Here is a 17389-nt window from a genome sequence, read left to right as displayed (position 1 = left end):
ATGACATATATTACTTTGTAATGAGGATAGTTAATAGTAAAGCCTATGCTTTTTCTTCATCCCTTAATACAACAAATGTATACTAAACTCCCAGTTGGGTTAAGAACTGCATTCCTCCTTTCATAGACAGTCTACTAGGAGACATGGATCAGCAAATAAGAAATTACAAGATGTTGAATGTTAGGTAGAGGCAAGTGGGGGTACTGTGGAAAACATGTAGAAAGCAGACAGTTTTGTTGGGGGGTGGGAGGTGGGAAGACATGTTCAGAGAAGGCTTGAAGCCTGAAGGAGAGTGGTGAAAATTAAATGTTCCTAGCACAGCTTTGTGTTGCAAGGCTGCTTTGAAGAGATAAGATGGAAGAAAATGGAACCCGTTACCCAGCATCTTTATTTCAACAAGGGCACAACTTGCTCCCCACTAGTGTTCAGATAACATTTGGTGGGAAGGGGGCTGGCCTCACGAGAGACTAATTACATGAGACGCCAAGAGTGTCTTAGTGAAGAATGGATCCTAAGGGAGCAGGTAGACAAGGTTTTCCCAGTTTTAAGGCTCTAGGGATGATGGGCTGGTGGGTTTTTTGAATGTGAGGAAGCATCCGTTACTTGTGTAACTGAAATTTTTGTTGGTATTTGTAATGCCCACTGCCTTCTAAAGAGGCCGGCCTTTGGGAACAGGAGGAGAGGAGCAATGAAGCAGGGAACCCTGGAGGGGAAAGAGGGAGACCTTTGGGAGTAATGTGGCAGGAGAGAGGAGTCTGGAGAAGAAGAGAAATGGTGAAACGTCCAACAGGAATTTTCAAGTGGTCATCTGTGGGATATGGGTCGTTAACTTTCTTGTCTTTTGTTTCCATAAAATCTTATGTAAATTCCACGTTTCTTAATAATATCTTTTTGTGAAGTGGATTAATTATTTTGAGGGCAAAGCAGATGTTGGAAAGCTCAAACAGAAGGACAAGGGGACAGGAAAATTCTGGATCACCTTCGCCCATGACCTGCTGGGCCTCCAGTAGCCCCCAAGGATCTCTTAAGTCACTAAGGATATTTTTACAAATCTGGGGAGAGGATGGTGAAGTTAAAATGGCCCTTGAGTTAAAACTGAAAAGGGTATTTTCTCTAAAATCTCAATGGGACATCAGGATAGAACTGCTTAACCTAGATGCCAAATTAAGACACAAACTGAGGCAAAAATCATTCTTCCCTCTGGCCAAACGCTAGGCATGCATTGTGGAGCAAACTCACCATGGTCCCTTGCACAGCAAGCCGTAGCACAAGTTCTGGCAGAAGAGTTGTGCCTCTATCCTGAGCTTGTCGGGACATCTACTTTGGGTGTTTGGATTTGCCATTTTTAGCCTTGTTTTAAAAACAAGAAAATATCAGTACAGAGAGGTTAAGAAAGTTGCTCAGGGTCACTAAGGAAGGAAGTGACACAACTGAGATTTGAACGCAGGCTGCCTAACTGCAGAGTCAGGCTCTTCACCACCATCCTGGATTGTGACTAAGAGGGTAGCTTCTAGAATCAGACACCTGGGCTGATCTCAGGCTCCACCATTACAGTTAATAGACTGCAAGCTCCACTGACGTATTCTACCGGACAAGGCAAAGAGAATTTCTGCTTCTTTCATCACCGTACACTCAGCAGCTGTTACATGGTAGGTATTCAGTGAATGTTTGTAGAATAAGTAAAATCAGATGTATCACCGCATACATAGGATGTCCTCACTAATTCGGACTAGAATTCTCAACTCTGTACAAGTCAGTAGAATGCACAAGCCAGAGCAGGGGTATTTAAAATTGTTTTGCTTTAGAAGATGAAACCTAATGATTGCTAATAGACTCACGGAAATTAGAGAATCATGACACAACAGCTTTATAGATGAGCACACAGACTCATAGTGGTAAGGGACTCTCCTAAGGTCACAGCACCAGTAAGGGCCAGAAAGGTGCTAGTGTAGGCAAACTGAGAGACAGAGGGGAGAGAGAGAGAGAGAGAGAGAGAGTTGGAAGTTCAGTTCCAACCAGCTTTTTTCAAATGTAAAAATCACAAAACCCAGAAACAATTATCCTAATTTCAGCATGTATGTTTGGGAATATGGTGGCTCCATAGTCTCTTCTTTGCTTGAGGCCCTGAAAATCTGAATTCTGCGCTGGCCAGAACCAGGAACTGAACTCAGCCCCGCCTCTGACTGCTTGTTGTTTTCCTCCCTTTTTGCCACGTAGAGCTATTGGACCAGGGCCTGACATACCGAGGAAATGCTGAGGAAGGGGTGGGGTAGGAAGAAGGAATGTGGATGACCGGATCCCAGCCCATTATTTCTTTTTTGATGCTCAGGTAGGCCACAGGTGACGTAAGGAAGAATTGGACTCATTAATCATATTCACTGCCTTTGTCACATGTCCTTCCTCCCTTTTTCTCTAGCTTCTAACTTCCCTCTTCCTCCCATTTCTGACTACTACAGAAATTTTACCCTGGAATTTCAATCATGTTGCAGGATCACTGTGAACCTGATGACATGGAGTAAGCCAATGCAATGCATTTTCTGTTGGTAGCTCAGAACCATGGTATTCTGCTACTCATGAAGTATTTCTCATCTTTCTTTTCCTTCCTTGCTTGCTAATTTACTTCTCTTTTTAGGGGTTGTGAAGGACAGCAGAGAGACATAGAACACTCGTATTTTACTTTAGGGGACCACTGAAGGAGTGGTATTGACCCGCCCCCATTCAACACTCAGTCCAGCCAGGCCAGCCCAGGAGGAAGTCATGTAGCCACCAATCTGTTCTGAATCACTGTTGACTTTTCTTTAGCTTTGTTTACAAAATTCATGACCACAGATAAATGGTACAACTCCTGGAATCAGGTTTTGTAGGGCTTGAAATGCATACAATTTAGGGGCCCTCTTTAAGAAAAAAAAATATATATATAAATATAATTATTTATTTGAAAATATTAAATGAGCACAGGACTTTAGAAGGTCTATAAATCAGATCCCTTAAACTACATTAAACTGGCTTAAACTATGTCAGTTTCAGGGTAAACCCATATCATCTGTGACATCTGTGACACAGAGTGGGTTTGGGAGTGCTTTTGACTTTTGGACTGCAAGTTTTTATTTTGTGACTATACATAAGCTATGAGGGCAGAGATAACCCTTTCCACTTTTCCAACATTTAGCCACAGCTTCTCATGGTCCATAATTCATGGTCCATGAATTATGTTTGTGTCTATCAAAGGATCAGATAGGCAAGCATTGTGCTAGACTTGTGGGCTTATTATTACTAAAAGAGCTTTGAAAATAGCCTGTATTGGAAGTAGTAGGGACATAAAGGGAAAAAAGTCAGTTCTATTTGGGGCAGAGGAAGGGTGATGAGTAAAAAAGAACTTCAAAGACAAGTTAACCCATAAATTGAGATTTGCATGAGGAGTGAAGGTGTGGGAGTGGTGTTGAAAGGCATCTCAAGCAGTGAGAACATGAGGTAAAGCATGGAGGTTGAAACCACATAAGGAGATTGTAGGATTGTAGGTAGTTTGGTATGGGTGAGGTATGAAGCACAAGAGGAAGAAGTGTTGTGGGAAGTCAGGGACCCCGAAGGGAGGGACCAGCTGAAGTCCTGACAGAACAACATAAATCATGATTTCATGGACATTTATTGGTTCCCCAAATTGATACTTTTTTTTTTCTTTTTTCTTTTTTTGAGATGGAGTCTTGCTTAGTCGCCCAGGTTGGAGTGCAGTGGCGAGATCTCAGCTCACTGCAAGCTCTGCCTCCCAGGTTCATGCCATTCTCCTGCTTCAGTCTCCCGAGTAGCTGGGACTACAGGCACCCGCCACTACTCCAGGCTAGTTTTTTTGTATTTTTAGTAGAGACGGGGTTTCACCCTGTTAGCCAGGATGGTCTTGATCTCCTGACCTCATGATCCGCTTGTCTCAGCCTCCCAAAGTGCTGGGATTACAGGTGTGAGCCACCGCACTTGGCCAATACTTTTATAATTTCTTATGCTTGTCTTTACTGCAATCTCTGAATATAAATTGTGAAGATTTCATGGACATTTATCACTTCCCCAATCAATACTCTTGTGATTTCCTATGTCTGTCTTTACTTTAATCTCTTAATCCCATCATCTTCGTAAACTGAGGATGTATGTCACCTCAGGACCCTGTGATGATTGTGTAAACTGCACAAATTGTTCATAAAGCATGTGTGTTTGAACAATATGAAATCTGGGCACCTTAATAACAGGATAACAGCGATTTTCAGGGAACAAGGGAGATAACCTTAAAGTCTGGCTGCCTCTGGTCCAGGCAGGACAGAGACTATATTTCTCTTATTACTGAAAATGGGTAAGAGAAATATTGCTGAATTCTTTCCCTGGTAAGGAATATTAATAATTAACAGCCCTGGGAAAAGAATGCATTCCTGGGGGGAGCTTCTAAAGTGGCCACCCTGGGGGTGTCTGCCTTATGCAGCTGCAGATAAGGGATGAAACACGCCCTGGCCTCCTGCAGCACCCCCAGGCTTGCTAGGATTAGGAAATTCCAGCTGGGCAAATTCTAGTCAGACCGATTCTCTGCTCTTGAACCCTGTTAAGATGTTTATCAATGACAATGCATGCACAATGGGACATGGAAGTTCATTAACAGGGAAGTTCATTAGTAATTCTAGTTTTGGCCTGACCTTGTGATCTTGCCCCGATCTTCTGCCTTGTGATCTGTTGTTGCCCTTGAAGAGTGTGATCTCTGTGACCCACACCCTATTTGTACACTCCCTCCCCTTTGAAAATTGCTAATAAAAACTTCCTGGTTTTACGGCTCAGGGGGCACCATGGAACCTGTCAACATGTGATATCTCCCCCGTAGACCCAGCTTTAAAATTTCATTCTTTTGTACTCTTTCCCTTTATTTCTCAGACCGGCTGACACTTAAGGAAAATAGAAAAGAACCTATGTTGAATTATCGGGGGTGGGTTCCCCCGATAAAGAGGGACAACTAGCAAGAGGTAAAGCTGAAAGGCAGAAAGATGGCTTCACAGGAGTTTGAACTTTAGCCTGTGAACCATGGAAGCCATTGATGACTTTAAAGCAAGGGTATAATATAATGTGCATTTTTATAATATTATTCCAGCCTCAACATGAAGAACTGACTGGAGATGCAGGCAGTGAGACCTTTTGACCCTATTGCAGTTGTCTCAGGGAAAGGTGGTAAGGGCCTGATCAAATGCTGTGACAATGGTGGTAAGCAGGGCCAGGTATTCTGAGATGAGAGAAGCTAAGAAGATGAAGTTCACAGGGATTGGTGATTGATGCATTGAATAAGGGATGGGGTTAGGGAGAAACTAAGGTAATGCTTCCAGTCCTGACATAAGCAGTTGGTTGGTTGGGTGGTGGTACCAGTCACTCAGTGGAGACCATAGGAGAAGGAGCAGGCTCTGTGGGAAAGGGTCTCATCTGAAAGTGTTGGATCTAAGGTGTCTGAGAATCACTCAAGTGGTAAGGACTAGTGAGTAAATAGATTCAGGGCTGGAGCTGAAAAGATATTTGAAATTGGGTTTGGACATTAATTATCTGTCACCACCCTGTAAGTGGTAGCAATTTAGGTAATTGTTCATTAGATTACCCAGGGAGGGCCATCAAAGCAGGGGTTGACAAAGCTAGCAGAAGACAAGAAATAACCCAAATCATAGCTTAACTGAAGGAGACAGAGACATGAAAAATCTTTCAAAAGATCAATGCCTCTAGAAGCTGTTTATTTTTTTAAAATTAGTAAGATAGATAGACCACTAGTTAGACTAACAAGGAAGAAAAGAGAGAAGATTCAAATAAACACAATTAGAAATGACAAGGGGGATATTACCACTGACCCCACAGGAATACAAACAACCGTCAGAGGATATTATGAACACCTCTATGCATATACACTAGAAAATCTAGAAAAAATGGATAAATCCTTGGACACGTACACCCTCCCAAGACTGAACCAGGAAAAAATTGAATCCCTGAACAGACTAATAACAAGTTCTGAAATTGAGGCAGTAACAAATAGCCTACCAACTAAAAAAAAAGCCCAGGACCAGACAGATTCATAGCTGAATTCTACTAGATGCTCAAAGAAGAGCTGGTACCATGCCTACTGAAACTATTCCAAAAAATTAAGAAGGAGAGACCCCTCTATAACTCATTGTATGAAGCCAGCATCATCCTGATACTGAAACCTGGCAGAGATACAACAATAAAAGAAAAATTCAGGCAAATATCCTTGATGAATATTGATGGCAAAATTTTACACAAAATACTGGCAAACCAAATCCAGCAGTACATCAAAAAGCTTATCTACCACAACCAAATAGGCTTTATCCCTGGGATGCAAGATTGGTTCAACATATGCAAATCAATAAATGTGATTTATCACATAAACAGAACTAATGACAAAAACTATATGATTATCTTGATAGATGCAGAAAAGCTTTTGACAGAATTCAACATCCCTTTTTTTTTTTTTTTTAAATCCTCAATAAACTAGGTATTGGAAGAATATGCCTCAAAATAATAAGCCATATATGACAAACCTGCAGTCACCATCATACTGAATGGTCAAAAGCTGGAAGCATTCCCCTTGAACACTGGCACAAGACAAAAATGCCCTCACTCACCACTCCTGTTCAACACAGTAATAGAAGTCCAGGCCAGGGCAATCAGGCAAAAGAAAGAAATAAAGCCCATCCAGATAAGAAGAGAGGAAGTCAGACTATCCTTGTTTGTAGACAACAGGATTCAATAAGTAGAAAATCTCACAGTCTCAGCCCAAAACCTTAAATTGATAAACAACTTCAGCAAAGTCTTAGGATACAAAGTCAATGCTCAAAAATCACTAGCATTCCTATACACCAATAACAGTCAAGCCGAGAACATATCAGGAACATAATCCCATTCACAGTAGCCACAAAAAGAATCAAATACCTAGGAATACAGCTAACTAGGATGGTGAACCATCTCTAGAAGGAGAACTACAAAACACTGCTCAAAGAACTCAGAGATGACACAAACAAATGGAAAAATATTCCATGGTCATGGATAGGAAGAGTCGATAGTGTTAAAATGGGCATACTGCACAAAGCAATTTATAGATTCAATGCTCTTCCTGTTAAACTACCATTGAGATTCTTCACAGAACTAGAAAAAATTATTTTAGAATTCATATGGAACCAAAAAAGAGCCTGCATAGCCAAGTCAATCCTAAACAAAAAGAACAAAGCTGGAGGCATCACACTACCTGACTTCAAACTATACTACAGGGCTACAGTAACCAAAACAGCATGGTACAGGTACAAAAACAAAGATACATAGACCAATGGAACAGAATAGAGAACCCAAAAATAAAGCCACACACCTACAACTATCTGATCTTTGACAAATCTGACAAAAACAAGCAATGGGGAAAAGATTCCCTATTCAATAAATGGTGCTGGGACAACTAGCTAGCCATATGCAGAAGATTGAAACAGGACCCCATCCTTATACCATATACAAAAATTAAATCAAGGTGGATTAAAGACTTAAACATAAAACCTAATACTATAAAAACACTGGAAGCAACCTAGGCAATACTTTTCAGGACATAGGCACAGGCGAAGATTTCATGATGAAGATTGCAAAAGCAATTATAACAAAAGCAAAAATTGACAAGTTTGAGCTAATTAAAAAAGAGCTTCTGAAAAGCAAAAGAAACTATCAACAGAGTAAAAAGACAATCTACCAAATGGGAGAAAATTTTTGCAAAATATGCATCTGACAAAGGTCTAATATCCAGCATGTACAAGGAACTTAAACAAATTTACAAAAAAAAAAACAACCCATTAAAAAATGGGCAAAGGACATGAACACTTTTCAAAAGAAAACATACATGCAGCCAACAATCACATGAAGAAAAGCTCAACATCACTGATCATTAGAGAAGTGCAAATCAAAACCACAATGAGTTACCATCTCATACCAGTCAGAATGACTATCACTAAAAAGTCAAAAAATAACATGCTAGTGAGGTTGTAGAAAAAAAGGAACACCTATACACTGTTGGAGGAAGTGTAAATTAGTTCAGTCATTGTGGAAGACAGTGTGGCAATTTCTCAAAGACCTAAAGACAGAAATACCATTCTACCTAGCAATCCTATTACTTGGTATATACCCAAACAAATATAAATCATTCTATTATAAAGACACATGCATGTGTATATTCATTGCAGCACTACTCACAATAGCAAAGACATGGTACCATTGCTACTGAAACTATTCCAAAAAACCAAGGAGCAATCTAATGCCCGTTGACGAGCAATGGGCAACCTAAATGCCCATTGATGACAGATTGCGCAAAGAAAACATGGTACATACACACCATGGAATGCTATGCAGCCATAAAAAGGAATGAGACTATGTCTGCTGCAGGGACATGGATGCAGCTATAGGCCATTATCCTTAGCAAACTAACACAGGAACAGAAAACCAAGCTCCACATGTTCTCACTTATAAGTAGGAGCTAAATGATGAGAATACATGAACGCAGAAAGAGGAACAATGCACACGGGGACCTATCAGAGGATGGTGGGAGGGAGGAGGGAGAGGATCAGGAGAAATAACTAATGAGTACTAGGTTTAATACCTGGGTGATGAAATAATCTGTACAACAAACCCCCGTGACAAAGTTTACCTATGTAACAAAGTTGCACTTGTACCCCTTCCTTGAACTTAAAAGTTAAAAAAGAAAGAAAGCAGGGGTTGGAGGTGGAGCACTGACACCAAGAACAGGTGAAGGCAATTTCGGTATTTGCACCTCTGGGAGTTTGGGACACCAGCTTTCTATGTCAAATGGTACAAAAGCTCCTGTGCCACTTCCAAAGTGCTCTGTAAGTTTCTTCTGTAGCAACTAAATATTGGGCTGCCTCTAGGTTAAGTCCTACCTCCCTTTTCGGGTCTCAACTCAAATGTAACTTTCTCCGTAAAGGACTGGGTGCCCCTGGGATGGGTACTACATTCAGCACATGTCACAGTTTATTTTGCTATTTCATTTACTTTTTTTGTCTCCTTCACTACTTGGAAGCTCTACGAAGGCAGAGAGTTGTAGTTCCCATGTCTATCCCAGTGTCTGCTGCATTATACAGTCAATCCATCATTTCTGATGTGATAACTGTGGATTAAGTGGGTTTCTGTAGGTGATTTCCTCCAGGCAAGAGAACTAAATAGCGATCAAAATTCCCCTGGGAGAAGTTGCTGCTGGGCGATAAATATTTAGGCAGAAGCAGACTATTATACTATTTGCCGCCTACTTGGAGCCCGGTACATAATGTGGTTCTGTGATGGCATCCATGTTAAGAAAAGTGATCTTTCAGCCACAGAATTGGCATTTATTAAAGCTAATGTTTAGTAAGTTCAGTCATGTAAAGTGTGGAGAGCTATGTTTGCTTCCTGTTGGTGTTACATATAAATAAGAAGTGTCTAATAACTGTCCTGGCACCACATCCTTAATTTTTTGTGGTACACAGATTAAAAGGCCAGGCTCTGGAGTCGACTGCCTGGATTTGAATCCTGAATTTTCCACTTATTAATACAAATGTGAGCTCTTGGGGAGGTAAGGTGACAATTCTGAACCTTACTTTCCTTATCTGTAAAATGGAGTTTACAGTAGTAACTTCCTTATAGAATGACTGTGAGGATTAAAGAAGTTAATATGTAAGAAAAGTCTGACACATGGTAGGCACTCCCAATAATTAACTATTATTATTGCCATCTAGTGGTTCTTTTACTGTAGCAGTGGTATTCCACAATCAAAGCTTAAAGTGTCCATACTTAATTTACTAAATCCCTCCTAAATTTATCTCTTACCTTGGTCGTTCTCATCTCAGTAAAAAGTATGCCATCCTTCTAATGGTTCAAATTATAAAAATCTAAAAATCAACGGTAACACCTCCATTTCTTCCACAGCCCACATCAGCTACATTTCCAAGGCCTGCTAAATCTAACTCTCAAATTTGATTAAAATCTGTGTGTGTTCCATCTCTGATTACTTCACATTAACCACTGTTTGCCTGGACCTGCTTCAGGAACTTCCTAACTGGTCCTTTTGCTTTTGCCTTTGACCTTCTTCAATTCATTGCCCCAATTTGTAAATGCATAGATCAAATCAGTTTACTTCCAGCTAGGAAGCCTCCGACATCCCATTGCTTTTAAGATAAAATTCAAATTGCTTATAACCTACAAAGCATACCAAGCCACTCAAGAACTGAGGGTTTGCCTACTTCTCAAACCTTTTGTTGCCAAATTTTTCACCGTCAACTGCTACTGCCATGGCTACGTGAGCCTTTCTGTTTCTCGTCCACGGGAAACCCTTTCTTGTCAGCAAGACTTGCTGTTCTCTCTGCCTGAAATACTCTTCCTCAACTCCTTACAAGACTGAGCATATTATCCCTGAGATCGTAGTTAAAATATTAAGTGCTTGGAGAAGGATTTATTTCCCATTGCTTTTTCTAAGATGGCCTTTCTTATTTACTGTCTCTTTTATCCACTGCTTATTACTTTCCTGGAACTTATTATTTATTTGTTATTTTTATTATCTGTATTTCTTGCTAGAAGCACCTCCATGAGGGCAGAAACCTTATCTACCTTTTCACCACTGTTACCCTTTTGACTAACAGAGTATCTGGCACAAAATAGAAATGTAATATATATTTGTTGGAAGAACTAAAAGACTGAATGAAATCTATTGTGGCAAATACTGATTTGGAGATCAAGAAACCATAGCACTCTCAGTTTACTCATCTATTCGACAAGCATGTATTATGGACCTCCTATAAGTCATTCATGTATTCTTTAGGTGTTGAAAAATAAAAGGTGAGCAAGTCGTCATCTCTAACATTGACTAGAAATGAAGAATTATGGAAATGCCGAGGAGGGAGTGACTAACTGCTTAGAGAATGAAATACTTTAATGAGTAACATTTGAGTTGCTTCTTTTTAAATTTCATTTATTTATTTATTTATTTATTTATTTTTGACACAGATTCTCACTCTGTCACCAGGCTGGAGGGCAGTGGTGCGATCTTGGCTCACTACAACCTCTGCCTCCTGGGTTTAAGCAACTCTCTTGCCTCAACCTCCTAAGTAGCTGGGATTACAGGTGCGCATCACCATGCCCAGCCAATGTTTGCATTTTTGTTAGAGGCAGGGCTTCACCCTGTTGCCCAGGCTGGTCTTGAACTCCTGGCTTCATGTGATCCACCTGCCTCAGGCTCCCAAAGGGCTGGCATTACAGGTGTCTAGATACTGCACCCAGCCCTTGAGTTGCTTCTTGATGGATGAACAGGGTCACAGGCTGGGAAAAAAGAAGAATACTTTAGACAGAGAGAAGAGCATGCTCAAACATATAAAGAAGGAAACATAAACAGTAGGATTGGGGAAATAGATTGGCTGGTTGTAGTAGTGGTTCAAACGGGAGCTGGAAAGATAGACTTATGCTTGATAAGGCAGTACTGGGCTTTTCAGAAAGGAAAAGGAAACAATTTTGAGAGTTTAAATAGTTCAATATTAACAGATCTAAGTTTTAGAAATACAATTATTACAGACAAAAGAATAAAGTTGGAGTCAGGGAGATATAGATGATGCCATTTTTATTTTTATTTTTAAATTTTAAAAATACATTTAGAAGATAAAAATGTCATTTTGTTACATGGATATATTACATAGCAAAGAGATCTGGGCTTAACCCTCACCCAAATAGTGTACATTGTATCCAGCAAGTAATTTTTTATCCCTCACTCCTCTCACACCCTCCCACCCTTCTGTCTCCAATGTCTATTATTGCACTCTTTATGTCCATGTGTACCTATTAGTTCGCTCCCACTTGTGAGTGAGAACATGCGGTATTTGACTTTCTGCTTCTGAGTTGTTTCACTCAAGATAATGGCCTCCAGTTCCAACCATGTTGCTGCAAAAGACATAATTTCAGCCTTTTTTATGGCTGAGTAGTATTCCTACACACACACACACACGCACACACACACAGACACGCACACATTTATATTTGTATTTCACATTTTCTTTAATCATCTGTCAATGGACATTTAGGTTGATTCCTTATCTTTGCTATTATGAATAGTGCTGTGATAAACATACAGGTGCAGGTGTCTTTTTGATAAAACGATTTCTTTTCTTTTGGGTATATACACCAGTGGTGGCATTGCTTGGTAGATTGAATGTTAGACCTATTTTTAGTTCTAGGAGAAATCTCCATGCTATTTTCCATAGACATTGTATTAATTTACATTCCCACCAACAGCATATAAGCATTCCCTTTTCTCCACATCCTCGCCAACATCTGCTGTTTTTTGACTTTCTAATAATAGCCATTCTGACTGACGTAAGAGAGCATCTCGTTGTGGTTTTACTTTGCATTTCTCTGATGATTAGTTATGTGGAGCATTTTTTCACATGCTTCATGGACATTTGTATGTCTTCTTTTGAAAAATGTCTATCGATGTCCTTTGTCCACTTTTCTTTTTTTTTTTTTTTTGAGACGGAGTCTCGCTCTGTCGCCCAGGCTGGGGTGCAGTGGCCAGATCTCAGCTCACTGCAAGCTCCGCCTCCCGGGTTCCCGCCATTCTCCTGCCTCAGCCTCCTGAGTAGCTGGGACTACAGGCGCCCGCCACCTCGCCCGGCTAGTTTTTTGTACTTTTTAGTAGAGACGGGGTTTCACCGTGTCAGCCAGGATGGTCTCGATCTCCTGACCTCGTGATCCGCCCGTCTCGGCCTCCCAAAGTGCTGGGATTACAGGCTTGAGCCACCGCGCCTGGCCAACCTTTGTCCACTTTTCGATGAGGTTATTTGTTTTGTTGTTGTTTGAGTTCCTTGCAGATTCTGGATATTAGTCCTTCCTTTGTCAGAGGAATGGTTTGCAAATATTTCTCCCATTCTGCACATTGTCTGTTAACTCTGTTCATTATTTCTTTTGCTGTGCAGAAGTGTTTTAGTTTAACAGGTCCCATTTGTCTATTTTTTGTTTTGTTGCATTTGCTTTTGAGGTCTTCGTCATGAATTATTTACCTAGGCCAATGGCCAGAAGAGTTTTTCCTGCATTTTCTTCTAGTATTTTGAAGTTTCAGGTCTTACATTCAAGTCTTTAATCCATCTTGAGTTAATTTTTGTATATAATGAGAGACAGGGGTCCAGATGCTATTGTAATAGCTCAAGTGACAGATGATGGGGGCCCGGAGTTGAGTAGTAGTACAAGGAGTAGAGAAAAGTATTTCTGCATTCCAATAGGAGACCTTGGGTATTTTGTTCTAGCTAGATCTCCATTTCCTTTCTGTAAAATGAGTTTCTACTAGATAATGTCTGTGATTCCTTTCAGCATGATGATCTCTTATATGCCTTAGAATTTTTCTTTTGGTATAAATGTATCTGTCTAGTCTCCCAAACATGGGAAGATACGTCATCTACATCTTTCTATCACCTATATATAGACAAGTGTATATAGACTATGGAACAGAAAGGTTCAAATTCAAATCCCATACTAATTTCTAGTGGTATGACCCTGTCACTTATTTATGCATTCTGCACCTCAGTTGCTTCATCTGTAAAATGGGGATAGCAGTACCAACCTCAAAAAGCTAAGGACATTAAATGAGATAACAGAGCTAAATTATTTAGTACAAGGTTTGTTACATTGTGGGTGTCTATAAAGGTATCTATCATCACTATCCTCATCACTGTCATTGTTATTATCATCATCTCATCATCATCATTGTTATCATTATCATCATCATAATCACCATCACTCTACCTAGGAGAGTGCTTAACACCTAGAAAATACTTAGTGCATTCCTGATGAGTGATTGGATGAATGCAGTAAAAGAGAATATTAATTCAGGTAAATTATGCCAAATAAATCTCTACTTAAGTTTTTCCTTTGATTATTTGAATATGATTTTTGTTAATTATATGAAAATAGATAATCAACAGCTAAATCTCTAGTGTAAATCTTCATCTTGCCATATTTAGGAAGCTTCATTTGGAATGACATATGCAATGAAGTTAAGAGTAGATCATAAGAACCTGTGGAAGAATTGCCTGGGTTTTGTGATACATTTTCCAATTATTTCTGTTTGATTTTGGAAATCCATAATAATTAAATTCTTGTAAATTTTTTGTCATGGATTTTCACACATAATTTATTGAAAAATTTTTATATAATTCTTGAGCTTTTACTATTTGTGTGGGTATAAAGATTGGCAATTATCAGATTCCAGAGCTGCTTTTGTTAGAATGAGTTACTATTGTAGTCAACTCTGGCTTTTTCTGTTTCACTCTTTTAGAAGCTCACGTTATTATACATCTTGCATTACTATATTCTCCTTCATTTTATGTTTTTCCATTTTGGGAGAATTTCAGAATGATGATAATAATATAGTGCCACCTAAAATTATCCCCTCAATTGACAGTGACCTCACCTCTGTCTGTACAACAGGAAAGGAGGAGGGATGTTAACACAGGCCACGTCTGGAACAACATTTGTTCAGGTCTATACATAAGTACCTTAGAAGCTTAAAATGGACTCTATAGTACAGCAACAACAATGTTTGAAAATGACATTCTACCAAAGGTAGGATAATATTGCCATCTTAAATCTAGCAGATGTGAGTGAAAAAAGCTCTGCAATAAATTCTTGGAAGAAAGAACTCAGCATTGAAAGGAAAGAGAACCTGTTCTCATTCTGCCTTTTAAAATTCCTCCTGAATTTCATTACATGGTCTGTTGTTTTTGTAGTCTGTGAGTTTTGAGGACTTACCAGCGATATTCCTGTTTTAGTTCTAATCTTTAAAAAATAATTTTGGTATCTAAGCTTTTTTTGTGGCATATTTAATTTTAAATATTTTTGAATCAAGATGCAAGATATTTAGCAAAGTCTTGGATTATGCTATAGCAAAAGGAACTAATCATTCCTTGTTTTTGAGACTACATGACTTGATCTGCCAAATGAAAATTTAAAAAAAATACTTATTCTGTCAACTGAAAAATAAATGTTCCAAAGACTGTAACTACATCTCTGGCACATATTGATGGCCTGGAGGAAGGTCGGGTCATCCTAGTGCTCACTAAACCATCACATCTTCCCAGAAACTAAGGAAGCATACTGCTGGAGGTCACCCAGCACCACCGTCTATTCTCTATTCCGTTGAAAGAATTTTAAAGAGGTGGCAGCTGGCAGCGATAGTGTGTGTTTGAGATGGGGAGGATGATGAGACAAGAGGAAGAAGCACAGTGTCAGAGAATGGTGGGCAGTAGTGGGGAGGGAAGGAATGCATTTGGAATATTCTGCGGTTGACAGATTTACTACAGAGCGTTCTTACTGCCTGCCTTTCCATGTGGAAAGATTGGACAGTCTGTGTGTTCTGCCTTCCTCTTGTCCTGCCCTTTCAAATCTATTTCCCTCAGTGCTGCCAGAATGAACTTCCTACAACACAGGCTTGATCATGCCAACTTCTTGTTTAAAATCCTTTAATGGCCCCATGGTTGCTCTATAGCAGGAAAAGGCAAACTATAGCCAATGAGCCAAATTTGGTCAAACACTATTTTGTATGGATACCAAATTACAAATGGTTTTTACATTTTTAAGTGGTTAGAAAACAACAAAAACAAAAACAAGTGTTCTATTCCATGACTTGTGCAAATTATATATAATTCCAATTTCAGTGACTGCAAATAAAGTTTATTGAGCCATGCTCATTCACTTTTATATTGGGCATGGTTGCTTTGCACTATAAAGGCAGAGTTGAATTCAGACTCAAGGGTTACTTAAGCCTAAAGTGTTTACAATCCGGCCCTTTACAGAAAAAGTTTACTCTGCCCTATGGGGAAAAAAATCCACCGCTTTCTGATTCTCACTTTATTATTCAAGACTAACACAGAGATGCCTGGAATTTTCCAGCACTGTGCTGTTCCCTCTGTCTGGAATGGCCTGCCTCTAGGTTATTCTCACCTCTACCAGTTACTACTCCTCAGCCTCTAAGACTCTGCTATAAATCCCTCCAGGAATCTGCTGTGAGAATCCTTCCACTCCGCATACACCAATCTTTCCACATTGAAGTTTGGATTTTTTCTTTTTTTCTTTTTTCTTGCTGTGTTCTCATAATACTCTGTGCATAATCCCACCATTGTTCTTGTCTCTTTACATTGTACCCTCCCTAGAACTGTCAGCTCCCTGGGGACAGAGGTCACGTTTTATTCACTAGTGTACTCCTAACATCAAACACTGCATAAGCCAAGTAGGTAAATAATTGGTGATTAACATCAAAGATTCTTTGCTTGGCTAAACGTTAGTCAAGCTGCTGAGTCTTCTGCTAGGTCCATTTGTATACTTCCTTGTAAAATGCAGTTTTAGCAAAGAATCCTGCTAAGTTAGTTTAGTAAGAACTCTTATCCTCCATATCTGGTCATACTTGGTATGAGCAGGTTCTTTATCTTCCATCATCCCCAAGGTGTTTTCTGATCAAGAATCCCATTTAGTTGGTTTAGCCAGCATCCTCTTACTGCTCCCTGGCTATGAATTCCCACTTGCCTATGTTATATTCATGATTGAACCCATTCTCTCTCCCCACTGCACGTCCCCACTACGATGGTCCCTATACCTATTGCAATGGTCCTGAAGTCCTTTAATGAATATTATAAAATAATTTTTTCGTTAACACTTATGGTGCTGTAACTCAGATAGGATTAGACTTATCACTGGACCCCCAGGCCTCTTACCCAGGACACTGAATGTGTGCCTTTCCTTTGTCTTCACTCTTGACTGACTGATTGAGGAGCCACTGGTGACTCAGACTTCTGAACCACTGTTCCAGACAAACATTCCTTGAAGCTGGCAAGGACAGATGTTGATTCTAAAGGTATAAGTATACTTTCTGGGGCTGGGTTAGAGTCCCCAGGCTTCTTTTGAAAGGTACCTCCTGCACTGGAAGCTCTTCTTCCTGCCTCCTTTTTGGGAGTGGGAATTATTCCCCAATTCCCTGGGCTAGAAATCTCTTCTTCCTGGCTTTCTTTTCCTGAGTGGGGATGATTCCCTGACTATAAGCTGGAAGTCCTTTTCCTGGCTTGTAAGACCTCTCTATTCTGTTTCCTCTGTTCTTTCTATTGGGTCCCATGGGAACTTCTGTGTCACCTGAAATCCCTCTTCTTGAACCTCCGCTGACAATCCACTCTGCCAGCTCTGTTTACTCCTGCCGGTCCTTTTCCCTTCCCACTCCAGCTCCTCAGTCACTGGAACTTTAGGCACCCTACCCTCCACTGGGGACGCTCAAGGGATTCAGAGTTCCCTCAAAAGCAAGTACTTGATGTTGAAAAGAGAATTTGAAAAGGAA

This window comes from Macaca fascicularis, chromosome 5 (genome assembly GCF_037993035.2).
Source record: "Macaca fascicularis isolate 582-1 chromosome 5, T2T-MFA8v1.1".
NCBI lineage: Eukaryota > Metazoa > Chordata > Mammalia > Primates > Cercopithecidae > Macaca > Macaca fascicularis.
This window is presented reverse-complemented; position numbering follows the sequence as displayed.